General features: G+C 35.1%; 1 long non-coding RNA gene and 1 pseudogene across 1 annotated transcript in view; one reads left to right on the forward strand and one right to left on the reverse strand.

The window, feature by feature from the left end:
* Positions 1 to 18,723, reverse strand: part of LOC107502786 — a 78,254-nt gene that overhangs the window by 31,356 nt on the left and 28,175 nt on the right. The window lies entirely within an intron of this gene.
* LOC118606220 lies at positions 12,109 to 12,227 on the forward strand (annotated as a pseudogene).

Consider the following 18,723-nt stretch of genomic DNA (forward strand, 5'->3'; position numbering starts at 1 on the left):
TCTCAGGCAAGTCATTTAACCCATCTGAATCTGTGTCCTTATATGAAAAAATAAATCATTGTACTGCATTAACCATAAAATCACTCTCTGTTCTAGATAATATAATTCCATCTACATTCTTATTTTTAAGTGTTCAAAAAATTTTTTAATATTCATGCATCAAAATAAAGAAAAAACTTTTCTAAAGGAATATTTTCCATAAGATTCAGAGTACTAGGCTTCTATTTTAGATAGCTCTTTCTGAAACAAATAAGACTACCAGGTATATCCCAAAGAGAACTAATAGAAGCTTTCCAATTTACTTGATTGGACAATAAATGATTTTGTTTGATAGGTTTTAAGATCAGCACAGATGTGGCAAACTACAACCAGCTTACTACTGATAAGCAGAACAGAATCTTCTTAATTTGTGCAAGCCCTTGGAAAGCTGAAAAGTGCCAATTAATAAACTGGCAATCTAGTAGTTGCACAGTATATTAAAATATATGGCACTTGGCATCAAATGAGCACATCAGTGAATAATAAAGCCTTGGAAGATCCTAAGATGAAAAAAATATTTACTAAAACAAGAACTGTTCTTTATGAATTTAAGCGATGAACAACACAAGAAAATATAAAACAAAATAACAACAGAATGAAGTGGTTTAAGTCAAATATTAACAATTAACTCTGTGTCTTATAGAGCACAGCACTTTATAAATGCAAGTGACTGGTAATGCATCATGTCAAGTTATAGAAAAGCATTAAACTAAATTCAAATTCTTGGCATTTGGCTCTCTTAATTGAACATTTTATTTATTCATATGCCAATTAAGTGGCTTTAACTATCTCTCTGGGTATTATTCATCCTTTAATAATGACACAAGAAAAGCAGAGTAAGGCAGATTCTTATTAAGAGGAATGAATATAAACATATGTGCTCTTTCACTAACGAAAGCCAGCAGTAATGTTTATTATTGATACAAGGTCCATGGTTAATCCTGATTTATGTTACGTTTCATTTTGGTCAAGGATTTACCAAAAGTCCCTGGAGTGCATACTCCTATAGAGCAGAAACTGTTTTTCATTCACACTAGCATTTTCATCAGCTCACATAGGAAAGTGATCCGTGTTTTGGTGTTACTGTCAGTCAGAACACAGCAGGCAGTCCTGTGACAGAATAATGCCTCTGTAAAAGGAGGTTCCTGTCTCATATTTTTTAGGACGCTTCCAAACATGTCTATCTGCATGAAAACATCTAAATATCAATGAGGTTGTGGAATTAAAGTCTTTCACTATTATTTTCCCTTAGAGACCCATATAAACATATCTCTAGAACAGTTGTTCTCAACTGGGAGTAATTTTGCCCCAGGAAACATTTGGTAAGATTTGGAGACATTTTGGTTGTCAAAACTGCGAGGGTGAGTACTACTGGCATCTACTGGACTGAAGACAGGAATGGCGCCAAACGTCTTAAGTGCACAGGACAGCCCTCAGCAACAAAGAATTCTCCAGCATCAAATCAACAGTGCTAAGGCTGAGAAACTGCTCTAAAAGAACCAACTGTATACAAGCATAGGAATCTAATGCGCGTGAGATTGTCTGCGATTTTAGAAAGGAGACTGGGAGGAGCCTAATAGATTTTTTAATAAAGTTGTACTTTTTATTTGAGTACACTAACCTTCAAATCACTTGAATGAATCTGAGAATATGTGAAATTCAGTAGAAGATAAAAGCAGGAGTCTTTAAATAGTAAATGAAATAGAAACAAATGACCTGTAAGGCTCTCTCAATATCTCATAATAGGATCAAAGCCCTGGAATATTAATACAAACTCTTTTTAGAGCTTCTCCTTTAACAGGTTGGATGCTGTTTGTGATTACTAACAAAATCAGCATATCACCTTGCCCTTGAAATGTCTGACTAAATTTTTCAAACTTATTTTCTATGAAGTTTATGGAAAGTATTCTTTCCTACAAGGAAAGCACAGACAGCCTTCAAATCTTTTCTCTCTTCTATCAAGATCTCATTTTGGTTTTGTTTTGTCTTGTTTTTATCTCTAGCTTCCAACTGATGGATTCTTAAAACATAACTAACAAAAATGTAATCTGTGTTTGGTCTCAGTGAATAAGTCATATTAGTAAAATTTTTATTCTTAACTAAAATGAACCCTCAAGTTATCAGAATTATCTATTTTCTCCATAGATGTTACAAAACTGCTCAAAATTAAATATCATATTTATTTTCATTTTAAACATATACTCAACTCATCTTTTATGATTCAGAATAAGGGACAGGGTCATAAAAATCAACATTGGAAAAGTAGCACATCTCCAATCGGAGTGATATATACAAAACTAGGATATCTCCTAAGATGGGACTTTGTTCTTAAGCAGTCTCACTTGCTCACTTTATTAATACTTAGTGGCATCCATTAGCTCTTTTCATACACTTTTATAGCAATAGGCATCATCAATATGATAATAGAAGCATCTGTCTCTACTATTTGCCAGGAATTTGATCAGGCAACCAACCTCCCCTGCCCTGCCCCGCCCCGCCCCCCCCCCCCCCCCCGTCCCATGCCCAAATACGACAAAACAGTCCACTGGCAAAAATCTTAAATAACTTTGTTATGGAGGTGAGAAGAAGCTGTTCATTATGCCATCCTACCATGGCTGAGGAAGTATTAAAAAGTCCTACATCCAGAACTAATGCGGAAATAAAATGACTATAAAGCAGCATGCAGCAAATTCTGATCAATTAGCAGCATCCACAGAAGTCATGGTGGGGAAAAAGTGCCTGCAACACATTTTTCACCTGATTTCTTATCAACAGCGAAAGCTTGCACATTGTCCTCTTTAGAGCCCCCTCCAGTATACAGATCACCACATTCTGCGACCTCTAGTGAGCGTCTTTAGGCAACATCCCTTTCCTAACAGATGATTCTCAGCTGCAAGCACTGTTTCAATCCAATCAGCATTTCCACAGTCCAAAGCCTATACTGTCCACAAGCAGGACCAAGTAATGGATCTTCCCTAGACCACCTCATGCCAGACAGTTCAGTATAAATTGTAAATATGCTATTTGAATGAGTTTATATCTTCTTTAAACAAAGAAAAAATTAACTTGGGTTTTTCAGAAGGAGGCAAGCCAGATCAGAAAAGTTCTTCTGTTGGACTCTGTAGCAAAGCTCCAGGGTGCACTTATTAACCAATACGACACATCAAGAAATGTAAGAAATATAAATTGTGAACATTAACATTTAGATAGACAGCAGGCCTTCTTGCCCCAGCTATTGACATCACCCTCTCCACAACAGAAGCATTTCATTGTCCACGAGGAAGCTCATGACAGAGACATGAGAACCATCCTTGCACTAACACGTTGACGTAGTCTCCACAGACATTCATTCTACTTCCTAATGGTTTTCAGATTCACAATTTTCTTCTATCTGCTGCTGCAATCAGACTCAATGGCATTTCACATCTCCTCTATCCATTTTCCACACAGTAGCAAGTATAGCTTTTAGACAGTTATATTTTAAAAATATTCAGCTAAGAAAATAACATTAAACTTGTATCCATTTTGCCATGCATACTTCAGATAGGTAGGTGAAGAAAGATGATAATAGGTAGACAGATGGGAAAGATAGGACAAACGGATCACTGTGAAATATTTCAGGCATTCAAAATCATAGAAATCATATAATAATCAACCATTAACAGATTCTCAACTTAAGAAAGAAAATATTTTAAACAACTAAAACCCCTAATGCATTTCTCCTCTGCCTCCTTCCCTCTTTTTTTACCCAAAGGTAACATTACCTTGCATCTGGTATTTGTTACTACCCATATTTTTATTTTTGTTGTGTATGTATGGATAAGCATTATATGAGGGGTGTTCCTGCTTTCAAACTTTACGTAAATGGCATAACTTGTACATCACTGGGAAACTTGATTTTTCTGCTCAGTGTTATGTTTTTGAGGTGTGATCACGAGTTGCTAGTTCATTCATTTGAACAATGTGTAGTTCTCTATTATGAAGTCATATCATTTATCTGTTCTTTTAATAGATGTTTCGGTCACTTTTGGTCTTCACTATGCCAAGCAATATTGCCATGAACATCTTATTTGTTATCCTGTGTTACCAAAATCTTCTCTAGGGCATGTATGAGAAATGTGAAGGGTAGGATTGTTACTAATAGTGCCCGATCACACCAAATTCTACTCCAGAGCCATCGGTGAACATTCCCGCCAACACAACTGAAAGTTCCCATTGCTCCATATCTTCATCAACTAAGTGAATTGTCAAAATGAATTCTAATTTTTTGAATTTGATGGTTGGGTAATAAACTTCCAGTTTTTTATTTGTATTTTCCAAATAGTCATTGACACTGAGAATATATTTATGTGTATAGGTTAGGCTTCCCTTTCTGTTCTCTCTTCCTCTTCGTTGCTCATTCACCTGCTGCATTATTACTTTTTAAAAATTCATGTAGGAAACCTTTATTAATTCTAGATCTTAACTTTTTGTTAGATCTATTTTAAAAATTTTTAGATATTTCAGAGATTTTTCTCTCAACCTGTAGCTTATAGTATTTTTAGTGTCTCTTGTTGACCAGAAACTTTTAATTTTAAATAATAACCCTGTCCTTTAAGATTTATGCTACTTTGTAACTTAATCATTCCTTAAACTCAAGATCACAAAAAGATTTTTTCATTATTTCCATTTTTTTTTTTTTTTTTTTTTGGTGAAAGGTCTGCCTTTCCTATTTAAGCCTTTTATCCACCTGTTTATGTTGGTAGGATGAAATAGGAATCCAACTGTTTTTCACATGGATAACTAATTTTCCCAGAACCATTTATATACTGGATCACTCTTCTCCTACAATTTTAATGACTTCTCTGGAAAATAGTTTCCACATAATAATTCCAGTCCCCTAAAATTCCCCATCTTTCTATTTGCTTAACTTGAAGCAACTAACTACTAGACTATGTAATCATAATTATTATGCAATTATTATCGGCCCTTTGTAACTTCACATTAGTTTTATGAGTTGTTAAGATCCTCCAAAATCCTTTTACATTTTGAGTAGACATTATATGAAAATATGCATTAATTTCAGGTAAATTGATATGTCTTTAAGATAATGAGTGTTTTCTACCTGATATCAAACTATACTACAAGGCTACAGTAATCCAAACAGCATGATACTGAAATAAAAACAGATACATTGATTAATGGAACAGAACAGAGAGCCCAGAAATAAATCCACGCCTATACTCACTTAATATATGACAAAGGAGGCAAGAATATACCATGGGGTAAAAATAGTCTCTTCAATAAATGGTGTTGATAAAATTGTACAGATACGTGCAAAATAATTAAAGTGGATCACTTTCTTATACCATGTATAAGAATAAACTCAAAATGGATTAAAGACTTAAATGTAAGACCTGAAACCATAAAACTTCTAGAAAAAACATAAGCAGTACACTCTATGATATTGCTATTAGTAATTTCTTTTGGAATATATCTCCTTGGGCAAGGGAAATAAAAGAAAAAATAAACAAATGGGACTACATCAAACTAAAGGGTTTTTGTAAAGCAAAGGAAACCATCAACAAAACAAAAAGACAACCGACTGTTTCAGAGAAGATATTCACAAATGATACATCTGGTAAAAGGTTAATATCCAAAATATATAAAGAATTCATACAGCTCAAAAACAAAAAAACGATCCAATTAAAAAATGGGCAGAAAACCTGGACAGATTTTTCTCCAAAGAGGAAATACAGATGGCCAATAGACATATGAAAATATGCTCAAGGTCACTAATCAGAGAAATGCAAATTAAAACTACAATGAAATATCACCTGACACCTGTCAGAATGACTATCATCAATAAGTCAAAGAACAAATGTTGGCAAAGATGTGGAGAAAAGGGAACTCTCATCTACTGTTAGCGGGATTGCAAATTGGTACAGCCACTATGGAAAACAATCTGGAGGTTTCTCAAAAAATTAAAAATGGATATACCTTTTGACCCAGCAATTGCACTTCTGAGGATTTATCCAAAGAAAACCAAAACAATAATTCATAAATATCTATGCACATCTACGTTCATGGCAGCATAATTTACAATAGCTAAGATATGGACGCAACCTAAGACTAGACCACTAGATAAAGAAGTTACGGTTCATATATACATGGAATATTAGTCATTAAAAAAATGAAATCCTACCATTTGCAATGACATGGATGGACCTAGAGGTTATTATGAGTGAAATAAGTCAGACGGAGAGGTTATTACGAGTGAAACAAGTCAGACAGAGAAAAATAAATACCATATGATTTAACTTAACATGAGGAATCTAAGGAACAAAAAGAACAAACTAATTGAAAAGAGACTCAAATATAGAGGTGAAGGCCAGTGTAGAGAGGGTGTGGGGGGATGGGAGAATGGGGTGAAGGATTAAAGAAGTACAAGTTAGTAATTGATAGATGGTCACAGGGATGAGGAGCACGGCATAGGAAATGCAGTAACATTAATGTCATGGCTAGGCGCAGAGCCAAAGGAGAGAAAGAGCAATTAGGGGGATCATTCTCTAAACTACATAAATGTCTAACCAATGTACTGTATACTTGAAACTAAGAAAATAAAATAAAATAAAAAGATGAGTATTTTGATTCCAAAACTTTGTCTACTTTTACTCAAGTCTTACATACATAAATATGTTGAAATTTGTCTTTTTTAAAATACAAAATTACTTTCAAAAAATTAATACAAAATATAAAATGTTAGAGCTATTCCTATTTGCTTTATGATTATTACATAATGTTATTATATGTATTGATTTCTTTTTACTGGTGGATAGTGGCTACATAATTTTTTTCAGTTGACCTTGAATCCGGTAAACTATCAAAACTCTATTACTAGTTCTGTAGTTTACATATGCTTTCTAGTTTTCCATGAAATTAATGGTATCATTGGCAAATTAATTATTTTTCTTTTCCTTTCTAATTTTTAAACTTTATTTCTCTGTCTTACTGCACTAACCAGGATATGCAGTATAACACTTAATAGAGGAAGCTACTGGCATTCTTTTTCATTTCTGAATATAATGGCAACCTTCTAACTTTTTGTAATTAAGTATGATACTCAATGAAGAATTTGAATAGATATCCTTTTCAGGTTAAAGAGATTTCTTCTCCATTAGTTAGGAATACTTACGGATTAAAGAAAGAATATCTAACATTGATATTTGTCAAAAAAAATAGTTAATTATCTCATATAGCAGCAAACTGAAGGTAGGTAGGTTTAGGTTTGGGCAGCAGCTCATAAATGTCAGTGTACTGGATTAGGGTCTTTGACCTTCTCTTATGGCATAATTCCAAGCACAACATCCACTTACAATCACAATTACAGAGAAGAAATAGGGAGGATATAGGATCACATATCTTTTTCATAAAGGAGGAAAGTCATCTCCAGAAGCTCCCATCAGAATTCTCTTTATAGCTCATTGTCCAAAACTGGGTCATATAGCCTCCCTCACACTAGAGGAGCTAGGAAAGTGAGCACAGCTGATTCTGGAACAACATGGGTTTGGACTGCACAGATCTGCTTATACACAGATGTATTTTTCAATAGATGGATTTTAAAACTTTTTGGAAATTTGCAATGATTTATAAAAACTCACAAACTACACAGCCCAGAATTATAAAAAAAAAAAAAATCAGGAAAAAGTTATGTCATGAATGCATAAAATGTATGTAGATATCAGTCTATTTTATCATTTACTAGCATAAAATATACAAAAATCTATTATAAAAAGTAAAAATTTATCAAATCTTACACAAAATATTACAGACCATATAAGTTTCCATTCGGTTAAGAGAAATATAAGCAAACTTAAGGATGCAATATTGAATCATAACTGAACAAAATTAACTATAGCACATGCTGTATTACTGTAATAATTTTACAGCCACCTCTTGTATCAATTATAACAGGCTATCATAAAGTAATCATATCGCTGCTGCTTCATTATCAATGTATACATTGTTATACCTGAAAATAGAAATTTCTTTTTCATATTATCTTTTCATTTTTTTAATTTCTAGTGTTAGTAATACACATAACATCTACGATGTTTTATGTCATATAAAATAATACTGAGATAGGTACTGAAAGACGATTCATCTTGTAAGAAGATGACATAAACTTACATTATTGACAAATACAGTACAGAACTGAAAATGTATTTTCTCTTCCTTATGATTTCTCGGTGACATTTTTTCCTCTAGCTTACTTTACTGAAAGAATACAATATATAAAATGTATAAAATATGTTACTTGATGATGTTATCAGTAAGGCTTCTGGTCAACAGTAGGATGTTAAAGTTTTTGGGGTGTCAAAATTTAAGTGTGAATTTCTGACTGCTTGGGGTCAGTGCCCCTAATCCCCACCAACGTGGGGTCAACTGTAGTTGGCATTTTTAATATTGACAGTGAAAAGGAGGTAAGTAAAAGGGGTTTTGGAGTAGACAAAAAAAAAAAAAAACTACCCTGCATTTCATTTGCTTTCCATCTGAATGCAGATAATGACTGTATGAAAGTGTTGAATTATATTTCTTTATGCTGCTCCTATAGAGATAATCATATATTTTATCCTATTAATCATGTTATTTTAACAACTTTTAAGATTGAATCATTTGATTTACTGGGATCGACTGTATTTGATCTTAAAGTATCTTTTTTTACGGAGTAATAAGTTAAATGTATTAGTATTTTTTGCATTCAAGTTCATAGGTGAAATTCATCTATGATTTTTTTTCTTAAACTTTTATTGTGTAGTTTTGATCTTAACGTTAAACTACACTCATTAAAATAAATTGGATAACTTCCCTCTTCTATTTCCTGGAGGAAAATTCACATAAGGATTGTTGATTAGATAGGCTAATTTCCCATCATATACTTTCCCATGTTTTGGAATTTGGGTAGTAAGATCGCCAGAGGAGCTTACAACAGCCCCTTGCTTCAACCGATGAACTACATTTTGGTTCCATACCAATTTACCACGTGTAGTACCCAATAGTCTACAAGAGCCAATTTCTTGTGCCACGTAGTGTTGGTATCTGATACCAATAATGTCGTGGCTGTGGCTTCATTCACACTTTGTGTTTCTGCTCTGTTTTTGGTCTCCAGAAAGAGTTAGCTTGTTCTGGAGCCCAATTATATAGTTTTGGTTTTCTGCTACTCTTTTTATATTTTATATAGTTTACATTTTATTATATATATTCTTAATTGAAAGACTATGTAAACTCACATGTAGTCTTGATCAAAAGCCCAAAAGCACTCTCTGAAAACGTGGTCTAGCACAAGATTTTGCTCTTGCCTAAATCTCTATCCTAGGCTCTTACCTCTTCCCTCTTATTTTTTATGCTTTATTCAAATGGCCTGCACTCTGTTCCTAGCTGTAAGTCTTTGCAGCTTAAGGATTCTTAAAATATTTCCTAACCTACCCTGGAATTCCTCCCCATCCAGCCATTCAATCATATCAGCACACCATATCATATTACTAAACACCACTTAACTTCAGATTTAATTTACATATCACTTCTTAGAGAAGGTTTTCTTCTCCATCACATTTCTGCTTAGCTGGAATTCCCATCACATGCCCTCACAGCATCATATGCTTTTCTTTTTTCCCCCCTGGGAATTTATCACAGTTATCATTAAACAACTATTTGGTTAATCTGTTTATTGATAACTACTTCCCAGAACTAGATGGCAAGCTTGGAAAGGAGAGGGACACTTTCTGTCTTATTCGTTTTATCTCCAGCACCTAGCACATTGTCTAAGACATAATGAGAAATTGGTAAGACTTTAGCAAATCAGTAAATAACTTAGTCTTATTTCCATTGTTTCATGATAAAATACAGGTTCTGTAGAATTAAAGCTAAAAAATATTTGGGATAAAAAATCATATAGCAAAATTTCCGGTGAAGGTTATAGACTAGGTAAACCTTGTGCTTGCCTCCTCCCATAACCACATAAAAATTACAACGAAATTATCAACAGCCATCACTGAGAACCACCTGAAGACTGGCTGAACAGAAGTCTTATAATTAAGAATATAAAAATGTGCCACGTTGAGACTGTAGCAGGGATGGAGACATGGAACAAGTAGGTCTCATACCCATGGTGTGGCAATTAAGAATCAGGAGGAATATTTTGGCTGCAGAAGGTCCCCTGAGGAGCCAAGTTTCCAAGCCCCAAACTGGCCTCCCCAACTCAGGGCATCAGTGACAGGAAGAGAAATCCCCATATTTTGCTCTGAAAACCAGCAGGAATTGCATCTGAAAGAGAGAAAAGGCTGCTGGAAATGGAGGGAACTTCTTGCGAGAACTGCACACAGACTTGCTTGTTCACATACTCACTTGCTCTAAGCTCTTGTGCAGGAGCTCAAAACGGTACCAGGGACATATGGGTGGAACTGACTAACCTTAGGGCAAGGGCTGGAGGAGCAGGGGTTGGAGCAGCTCTCTATGGAAACAGAAGCCTGGCAAGTGCTATTGCTACTTTGTTGAGTCCTCCCCCTACCCAGTCAGCCAGTTGCAGGTGGGCACCAGGTCTGAGTCTCCATCAACTTTGAAACTCTGAACCCTGAGACCTGCCCCACTTAACTCTTGCATGCCTGAGTCTCTTTCAGCAGCTTTTCCACACAAGCAGCACATCTTGGCTTATGCTACTGACTTTCTTAAAAATCTCTCAAAGGTCCACAAATCCCAAGTAAGCAGCGGCTGGCCTTGCCATGCCCTGTATTTAAGTAGCCTCAAACCCAGCACAAGCAGCAACCAGTCTCAACATGCACTGCAACTCTCCCATCAGGTTACCCCAAGCTTGGCAGATAGCTTCCATCAAGTGGCCACAAGCTCAGCACAAGCAGCAACAAACTGCAGATCATACTGTACCTCCTTAGGCATCCCAAGCTGGACACATGTGGCAGTTGACAGTGGCCTGCTCTGGAGCCCCTCCCAAGAGGAGTCAGAAACAACCACCCAGTGACTGGCTTCAGACCACACCAGAGTAATACACAATAAACTCCACAAATGACATACCCAAAGAGGGGAATCAGCTGGCACCAGAGCTCACTAAAGCAACTGCTGCTCTGTGGGGTCAGCCCTTGCACAAAAGTTTGTCCAGTGTCATCATGGCCAGCCCTCACAACCATTCAGCCTACCCACTGATGTGCCCACAGCCATCAAGGCTCAAAATCCTTGATGAACATACATGCAAAAATCCTCAACAAAATATTAGCAAACTAAATGCAGCAATATATTAAAAAGATCATACACCATGACGGAGTGGGATTTATTCCTGTGTTGCAAGGTTGGTTTGGTATCCACAAATCATTAATTTGATATACTACATAAACGAAATGAAAGATAAAAATCATGACCATATGAATAGATGCAGAAAAAGTATTAGACAAAATCTAACACCATTTATGATAAAAACTCAAGAGCAAAGTGGAGATAGAAGGAATATACCTTAAAATAAAAAAGGACATACAGGATGAGCCCACAGCTAACATTAAATTCAATGGTGAAAAGCTGAAAGTGTTTTGTTTTGTTTTGTTTTTTTAAATCAGGAATGAGACAAAGATGTTCACTTTCATCACTTTTATTTAACATAGTATTGGAAGTCTTAGCCACAGCAAGCAGACAAAAAATAAATAAATAAAAGCATCCAAATTGGAAAGGAAGAAGCAAAACTATCGTTATTTGCAGATGACATGATATATAGAGAACCCTAAAAATTCCACCGAAAAACTATTATAAGTTCAGTAAGTAGAATATCTATTGAATTTTCAGAAATCTGTTGCATTTTTATAAACCAATAACAAATTATCAGAAAGAGAAATCAAGAAAATAAGTCCATTTACAATTGCATGAAAAGAACCTAACAATAATTTAACTAAGGAGGTAAATGACCTGTACTCAAAAAACCTAAAAGAGATTAAAGAAAGAAATTGAGGTGATACGAATAAATGGAATACACCATGCTCCTGGATAGGAAGAATTAACATCTTAAAATGTTTATACTACTTAAAGCAATCTACAGTCTACAGCCGTGCCACCCTGAACAAGCCCAATCCTGTCTGATCTCAGAAGCTAAGCAGCGTTGGGCCTAGTTAGTACTTGGATGGGAGACCACGTAGGAAGACCAGGTGCTGTAGGCGTAAAAAATAAAAAATAAGGGATTGTAGGTTGACAAGGTCCTGCAGTCTGTGATGTCGATCAAGGGTTGCCTCACTTAAAAAAATAAAAAAATAAAAAAATAAAAAAATTAAAGCAATCAACAAATTCAATGCAATCCTTATCAAAATACCAATGGCATTTTCCACAGGACCAGAACAAATAATCCTGAAATTTATATGGAACCACAAAAGACCCTTAAGAGCCAAAGAAATCTTAAGAAGAACAATGTTGAAGGTATCATGTTACTAGATATCAAACTATACTACAATAATCAAACTAGGCTATAGTAATCAAAACAGCATGGTACAGGCATAAAAACAGATACTAGGTCAATGGAACAGTATTGAGAATCTAGAAATAAACTCACACCTATATGATTATTTCTTAGCATATAACTGAGATATATAACACCTGAGCTTTTTATTGTCCAAATGCCAATATATACATATATATGTTATAGAGACTTATGAGATAAAACTAGAATGCCTGTTACTCCTAGATCTATTTTATTCCTTAAACCTTCTGAAGAGTTCTTATTAGGTCTTGGCAGAATATTGCAGCACTTTGGGGCGAAGATGCAGCCTAGTAATCTAGAACTTGAAGCCAAGATGGAGAAGATCTCCATGACCACCATGACCTTGCCCTTGGGAAGATGTAGATGGGAAGGAAAGTGACCTAGACGAAGGAGGCAAGAATATACAATGGGCTAAAAACAGTTTTTTCAATAAATGGTATTGATAAAACTGTACAGATACATGCAAAATAATTAAAGTGGATCACTTTCTGATACCACACAAGAATAAACGCAAAATGGATTAAAGACTTAAATGCAAGACTTGAAACCATAAAACTCCTAGAAGAAAACATAAGCAGCAAATTCTTTAAATAACACTTAGTAAAGAGTTTTTGGATGTGTTTCCTCAGGTAAAGGAAACAAGAACAAATAAACTAATGAGATTACATCAAACTAAAGTTTTGCACAGTAAAGGAAACCACTGACAAAACAAAAAGTCCTTCTACTGAATGGGAGAATGTTTTGCATTTTAATCCCATAAGGGGTTGAAATACAAAACATAGAAGGAAATCATAGAAATTCACACACACGCGCACACACACACACACACACACACTCACTCACGCTCCCCCCCCACACACACACTCTCCCTCTCCCTCTCCAATTAAAAAATGAGTAGAGGACTTGAGCTAATATTTCTCCAAAGAGGATATACGGATAGTTAATAGACATATGAAAAGATGGTCAATATCACTAATAATCAGTGAAATGCAAATTAAAACCACAATGAGATATCACCTCACATGCGTCAAAATGTATATCATCAGTAAATCAACAAATAAGTGTTGGTGAGGACGTGGAGAAAAGGGAATCTTCATGCACTGTTGGTGGGAGTGTAAATTGGTGCAGCCACTATGAAAAACTTTGAAGGTTCCTCAAAAAATTAAAAATGGAACTACCATATAACCTAGCAATTATGCTTCCAAGTATTTTTCTGAAGAAATCTAAAACATGAATTTGAAAAGATATATACAGCCTTATGTTCACTGCAGCATTATTTACAATACCCGACGTATGGAAGCAACCTGTGTCCATTGATAGATAAATGGATGACATGGTACATATACATGAAGAACATTACTCAACCATAAAAAAATGAAATCTTGCTATTTGAGACATGGATGGACCTAGAGGGTATTATGCTACATGAAACAAGTCAGAGAAAGCAAATGCCATATGACCTCCTTTATATGTGGAATCTATAAAACAAAATAAATGAACAGAAACAAATTCATAGAGATAGAGAACTGATGGTTGCCAGATTGGGGGTGGAGGGTAGGACATGGGTGAAATGATAAAAGGGATTAAGACGTACAAATTGTCAGTTATAAAAAGACTCAGGATGTAAAGTAAAGCACAGGAATAAATTCGATAATATTTTAATAACTATGCATGGTGTCAGATGGATACGAGACTTAGAGTGATCATTTTGTAAGCTATATAAATGTCGAATCACTATGTTATAGCTAGTATATAGTATTGGATGTTAATGTAATTGAAAAATTAAAAAATGATTTTAAAAATCATATAGCAAAGAAGGAATGCTGATAGAAAAAGTAAAATATGAATCATCACTTTTAGGCAAACAAGTTTAAGAACTGAGCTTTCTACACATACTACAATTATATCATTGTAATTCAGAGCCACCATTTATAATTCCTATCATTTTGAGATATAGTTAGGTTGTATGCTATTTGTTACTATAATAGACAAATTATGAAAGTCTTTAATGAGAAAAGTGAATTAAAACAGATTCATAATTAGACATAATGAAATCACTCTAATTCAATGACATTATATCATGTATTCTTAAGTGGTAGAGAAAGATGAAGATACAGCTTAGGAATGGGAATTCTACAATGACAATGTAACCTCTCATCTTTCAAGATTGCTACTATCAAAAAATAAAACAGAAAATAAGTTTTGGTGAAGATGAAGGAAAAAAAGAACTCTTGTGCACTGTAGGCAGGAATGTAAAATGGTATAGTCACTATGAAAACAGTTTAAAGATCTCTCAAAAAAAAAAAAAATAGAATGACCACGTGACGTGACCCAGCAATTCCACTTCTGGGTATATATCCAAAAGAATTAAAATCGAAGTCTTGAATACATATTTGTACACCCATGTTCAGAGCAGTTTATTCACAATAACCAAATGGTGGAAACAATCCAAGTCTTTATGAATTGTTGAAGGGATAAACAATATGTAGTATATACATAGGTTAGGGACTAAATGTTTGAACTTCCACCAAATTCATGTTGAAATTCTACCACCAGTGGGATGGTATTAGGATTAGATAAAATCGCAAGGGTAGAACCCTCTGTAAGGAAATTAGTGTCTTCATCAGAGTCTGGAGAGCTTGCCTCCTCTCTCTGCATTCTGCTGTGTGAAGATATATTGAGAAATCGCAGCCTGCAACACAGAAGAGGGCCCTCACTAGAACTTGACCATGCTGGCACCCTGATCTCAGACTGCCAGCTTCCAGAACTACGAGAAATAAATTTCTGTTGTTTATAAGCTTCCAACCCATGGTATTTTTGATGTAGTAGCTCAAGCTCACTAAGGCAGAAATTGGTACCAAGAAGTGGATGTGCTGCTATAACAAATACCTAAAAATGTGAAAGTGGCTTTGGAACTGGTAACAGGGGCTAGAAAAATTTTGAGGTACATGCTAGAAAAAATTTACATCGCCATGAATGGACCACTAAAAGAGATCTTGTTGTGAGCTCAGAAAGAGGAACTCTGTAGAGAAACCCTTACCTACATAATTTTGGGCAGAATGTTAGTAGAAAAGTGGGTGATGAAGGCCATTCTAATGAGGTTTCAGATGGAAATGAGAAACACATTATTGGAAACTGGAGGAAAGGCAATCCTTGTTATGAAGTAGAACAGAACTTGGATGAATTTGGTTTGTGTTCAAGTGTTTTGTGAAGGCAGAAGTTTGTGAGATGTTTTGGAATATTTAACTGAAATTATTTCTAATTTGTATTGAAGATGCAGCTTCACTTCTCTTGACTATAATAAAACGTAAGAGAGAAATGACTTAAAGGTGAAATTGTTAAGCAAAAATGAAGCAGAATTTAAACATTTGGAAAATTCTCAGTCTAGCCATAGTGCAAAAAATGAGGGTGCGGCCAAGTGACCCTTTGATAAGGAGATTAGTATAAATCAGCCATTCAAGAGAATCCACAAGCTATTTTTCAAGAAAATTGAAGAATGACCCCAAAGGTAAATCAGACATCATCAAGTCTGCCACACCCATCACAGGCTCACTGTGCAAAGCCCTGGGTAGGGCAAAGTTGTTTCAAAGGAGAGGGTCAGCTCTCCAGTCAAGCCACCCAGGGTACCCCTCCATAGTCTCTCAAGGTTTGGGTCCTTGTCGAGAGCTCAGCATGGGCTTTATGCTGCAGATACAAGATAAGCACAGCTACCTCCACCTAGATTTCAAAGGATGAGGCTACCTACTGGAGCCATGGCTAAGGATCCCAGATTAGGAGAGTAACGGCCATAGGACCCCAACCTGGAAAGCCAGAGAGCCCAGGCAGAGAGTTGCTGTGGGGGTAAGGCCACTGCAGAAAGCCAGTGTAGGACTGTCTCACTGAACTATGGGAGTGATATCACCCCCAGTGAAACTGAAAGGCAGAGAGGTTTATTCTTGAGCCTTAAGATGTAATGCTTGCTGTTTGCCCTGCTAAGTTTTAGACTTATTTGCAACACATTACCCGTTTTTCTTACCTATTTCTCCCTTTTGAAATGGGAATGTCTACCTTATGTCTATCCTACCACTGTATTTTGGAAGCCCATAACATGTTTGGTTTCACAGGTTCATAGCTGAAAAGGAAGGAATTTTCCTCAGGATGAATCATAGCAATGAGACTTTGGACTTTAGACCTTAGAGTTGATGCTGGAATGAGTTAAGACTTTTTTTGGATTGTTGAGATTGAGTGAATGTATTCTGCATATGAGAAGGGCATGAATTTGGGAGGGGGGCAGGGATGGAATGTTTCTGACTGCATGTCTGTGTTTTCCCAAAAGTCATGTACTGAAACCCTACCCTCAATGGGATGACATTAAGAAGCAGAGTCTTTGGGAGGTAATTAGGATTAGATGAAGTTATGAGGGTGAAACCAATATAAAGAAGCCAATATATAGAGAGAATCAGTCAAATGTCAAGGAAATCCTGAGGGTGTCTAAATCTAGATTCCAGTTATCCCAGAGCCAAAAAAACCAAAAAAACAAAAAAAAAAAAACCCGTTAGACTACTTTCTCTCATTTGAACCTATCCTATCACTGGAATTAGAAGGAGAGCTAAGAGTTATGACTTCCTCCACCCTGTCTAGCGACAGGACTGGAAATGTTGCTTTGATGACAGACAACTTGAGTCTCTCCTCCTAACATCACGTAGCACATTGCTACGTTCCCTTGAGAATTATTAAAATCATCGATGTGTGGTAATAAAAGTACTTTATGTCTATGGTTCGAGTTTATAGTTTTTAAAACATCTTTCATACTTATTCCACTAAGATACTCAAAATAATCCTGCAAAAAGTTAAAACGGATTAGCAAATCAAGACAAAAGGGTCTGACTTGAAACCCATTTTCCCCCACCATACACTAATCCAGACATGCTTTCCCAAAGAATGCTTCTGATTATTGCTCTTACAGAGATTCACAATGCTGACTGCTTAATAAATGCTCTTCAACTTCATAAAAGAGGTATTTAATTTCTTGTATGACTCAAATAGCAATAGCTTACTTTTAAAACAAGTGACTTCTATTATCTTTGTTTGTCTTATTTATTTAGACTTATTTATTTTGGTATCTCCAAACTCATACATATTAAAAATAATTTTGAATAGTAATATGACTTTTATTCTCCCCCAAGTTTGGAAATAAAGGCTTAAACAAATTTAACAGAATAGACATTAGAAATTTAGACAGTGCACCAGCTTTTAAACTTCTCACAGAAACTCATCCCTTGGTTGCATTTATATCACAGGCAATTAATTGGGCTGAAACAAATATTCTTTGATGACCATTGAGCACAAGGCAGAGTCATTTTAATATGATAGAATTATTATTGACTGGGGAATATTATGCAAAATTAGTATAACCAAGCAAGATCAAAAAGGCTCTCTGGTTATAAAATATCAAAGGTTTCAGGCAAGTCCTTCCTCAGAGACAAGCCTAAATATTGAAAAACCCCTGTCCCATTACATAAAGGAATGATTTCAATGATGATCTTCCTGAAATGAGAGGTAGAATTTCAGAATTGCACAGAATCAATTCTATGAATTGCTTAGAGAAGTGGTTCACATAAGCATCTATCACTCAAGCATGTACGCATTATTTTTAAATGTATGGGATTGGGAAAGTATCTGATATGTAGTTAACTTAGTTTTGCCAAATTACTAGACATTGGACACCAGGTTATTTTCAACATAATTGAATATTTTTCTCCTTTATATATTTTTTTGGTGTGAAAATGAAAGGGACAGTAGATGAAGAAATCATACAAATTTACAATCATAAATTTATGAACCATAATTTTTCATATCAATATTAGTTACTATTATCTAGGTTATATTTTTCTAAAGTAACGGATAAGAATAACTTTACAAAACATCCTTTTTTGAACTTAAGTTGAAACAGTATTCTAGAACTTTGTTTCCAACAGCAGTCAATAATTACTTTAAACACACGCACAGAATATGTGAACCAAATTTAATGCTTAAATTAGTAAAATTCCTGTTTACCATTTTAGTATCTCCTTGTATAGTTGTAGAAAATTATATTTTTACCAAACATTGAATTTTAAGTCAGTTCACATCTCCTACACAATTCACCTAGTCTTATGTGATGCCACCATATTTGAGAGTCAATACTGCTAGGAATTACCTAG

This window comes from Rousettus aegyptiacus, unplaced genomic scaffold (genome assembly GCF_014176215.1).
Source record: "Rousettus aegyptiacus isolate mRouAeg1 unplaced genomic scaffold, mRouAeg1.p scaffold_m13_p_7, whole genome shotgun sequence".
Classification (NCBI taxonomy): Eukaryota; Metazoa; Chordata; class Mammalia; order Chiroptera; family Pteropodidae; genus Rousettus; species Rousettus aegyptiacus.